Raw genomic sequence first — 3,380 nt, forward strand, 5'->3', positions numbered from 1 at the left:
AATTTGGGTTGATTTGTAAATCCACCCTAATTGTGTTGTTGTGTTTGTGATAATGGAATAGGTACATTCCATCGGTGTGTTGCGGATTATTCGGTGTCATTTTTTCAAGGCGACAAGGTGAGTGGAATATTTATACATGTATGTATGTGGTTTATTTACTCGTACGCGATGTGGGCCTTTGGTGCCACATCGTGAGTATTGGACGTTATTGAAATGTCCCGTTCTTATTGATTAAAAACGTTCCATATTAATTGATTTCGTTGCGAGGTTTTGACCTCTATATGAGACGTTTTTCAAAGACTGCATTCATTTTAAAACAAACCATAACCTTTATTTCATCAATAAAGATTTAAAAAGCTTTACGTAGATTATCAAATAATGATAATCTAAAATATCCTGTTTACACACGACCATTACATAATGGTTTACAATACAAATATGTTACAACAAAATAAGTTTCTTGAATGCAGTTTTTACACAATATCATACAAGCATGGACTCCAAATCTCGTCCTTATTTAAGTATGCGACAGCGGAAGCTCTTAATAATCACCTGAGAATAAACATGCTTAAAACGTCAACAAAAATGTTGGTGAGTTATAGGTTTAACCTATATATATCAAATCATAATAATAGACCACAAGACTTCATATTTCAATACACATCCCATACATAGAGATAAAAATCATTCATATGGTGAACACCTGGTAACCGACATTAACAAGATGCATATATAAGAATATCCCCATCATTCCGGGACACCCTTCGGATATGATATAAATTTCGAAGTACTAAAGCATCCGGTACTTTGGATGGGGTTTGTTAGGCCCAATAGATCTATCTTTAGGATTCACGTCAATTAGGGTGTCTGTTCCCTAATTCTTAGATTACCAGACTTAATAAAAAGGGGCATATTCGATTTCGATAATTCAACCATAGAATGTAGTTTCACGTACTTGTGTCTATTTTGTAAATCATTTATAAAACCTGCATGTATTCTCATCCCAAAAATATTAGATTTTAAAAGTGGGACTATAACTCACTTTCACAGATTTTTACTTCGTCGGGAAGTAAGACTTGGCCACTGGTTGATTCACGAACCTATAACAATATATACATATATATCAAAGTATGTTCAAAATATATTTACAACACTTTTAATATATTTTGATGTTTTAAGTTTATTAAGTCAGCTGTCCTCGTTAGTAACCTACAACTAGTTGTCCACAGTTAGATGTACAGAAATAAATCGATAAATATTATCTTGAATCAATCCACGACCCAGTGTATACGTATCTCAGTATTGATCACAACTCAAACTATATATATTTTGGAATCAACCTCAACCCTGTATAGCTAACTCCAACATTCACATATAGAGTGTCTATGGTTGTTCCGAAATATATATAGATGTGTCGACATGATAGGTCGAAATATTGTATACGTGTCTATGGTATCTCAAGATTACATAATATACAATACAAGTTGATTAAGTTATGGTTGGAATAGATTTGTTACCAATTTTCACGTAGCTAAAATGAGAAAAATTATCCAATCTTGTTTTACCCATAACTTCTTCATTTTAAATCCGTTTTGAGTGAATCAAATTGCTATGGTTTCATATTGAACTATATTTTATGAATATAAACAGAAAAAGTATAGGTTTATAGTCGGAAAAATAAGTTACAAGTCGTTTTTGTAAAGGTAGTCATTTCAGTCGAAAGAACGACGTCTAGATGACCATTTTAGAAAACATACTTCCACTTTGAGTTTAACCATAATTTTTGGATATAGTTTCATGTTCATAATAAAAATAATTTTCTCAGAATAACAACTTTTAAATCAAAATTTATCATAGTTTTTAATTAACTAACCCAAAACAGCCCACGGTGTTACTACAACGGCGTAAATCCGGTTTTACGGTGTTTTTCGTGTTTCCAGGTTTTAAATCATTAAGTTAGCATATCATATAGATATAGAACATGTGTTTAGTTGATTTTAAAAGTCAAGTTAGAAGGATTAACTTTTATTTGCGAACAAGTTTAGAATTAACTAAACTATGTTCTAGTGATTACAAGTTTAAACCTTCGAATAAGATAGCTTTATATGTATGAATCGAATGATGTTATGAACATCATTACTACCTTAAGTTCCTTGGATAAACCTACTGGAAAAGAGAAAAATGGATCTAGCTTCAACGGATCCTTGGATGGCTCGAAGTTCTTGAAGCAGAATCATGACACGAAAACAAGTTCAAGTAAGATCATCACTTGAAATAAGATTGTTATAGTTATAGAAATTGAACCAAAGTTTGAATATGATTATTACCTTGTATTAGAATGATAACCTACTGTAAGAAACAAAGATTTCTTGAGGTTGGATGATCACCTTACAAGATTGGAAGTGAGCTAGCAAACTTGAAAGTATTCTTGATTTTATGTAACTAGAACTTGTAGAATATATGAAGAACACTTAGAACTTGAAGATAGAACTTGAGAGAGATCAATTAGATGAAGAAAATTGAAGGATGAAAGTGTTTTTATGTGTTTTTGGTCGTTGGTGTATGGATTAGATATAAAGGATATGTAATTTTGTTTTCATGTAAATATAAGTCATGAATGATTACTCATATTTTTGTAATTTTATGAGATATTTCATGCTAGTTGTGTAACATCCCGCGTTTTTCCGTTAAATTTAATTTTAACACCGTTTTTATTTTTAAAAACATAATCTTTCGTATTTAAATTAATAGTTTCCGTGATTAACGTTCATTATATTCCCGCTATTTAATTTTGACATCACCCATTTACTCGAGCGTTTTAAAAATATTCGATCGGTTAAATCCCGCACCCGCTTTGAAACTCGAGGGACCGGAGTTGCCAAATGGGCAAACTAGTTGACTAGGTCAACTAGTCAACCCATTGCACCACCATTCAATCACCTCCATCTCTCTCTCTTTCTCTCTAACAAGAACACACACACAAACCCCAACTTCATAGAATCATCATCTAAATTCGGGATTGGAAGCAAACTTCAAAACAAATTACATATTTGGAATCCTCTCTTCATCCTCTACATTTTGATACCAATTTCATCAAGTTTGGGTAACTTTCTAAAAACTCTAGATTTCTATAAATTCGTGTTTTTGACTTGAAATTGTGTTAGTTAGTGTCTATGGCTCGTGTATAACATGAATATATGATTTGTTTGCTTGATTTGTTGATTTTGGTGTGACTAGCTTGAAAATGAAAATCGTATGCTTAATCTTTGATTTTGGATGATTAAATGTTGTTAGATTGTTAAAGTTCATGTTTTAAAAGTGTTACTAGCATCATTAGCTTCATGTTGATGTATAGATTGATCAAAGAAACTTCATAAACG

The sequence above is a fragment of the Rutidosis leptorrhynchoides genome, chromosome 1 (genome assembly GCF_046630445.1).
Source record: "Rutidosis leptorrhynchoides isolate AG116_Rl617_1_P2 chromosome 1, CSIRO_AGI_Rlap_v1, whole genome shotgun sequence".
NCBI lineage: Eukaryota > Viridiplantae > Streptophyta > Magnoliopsida > Asterales > Asteraceae > Rutidosis > Rutidosis leptorrhynchoides.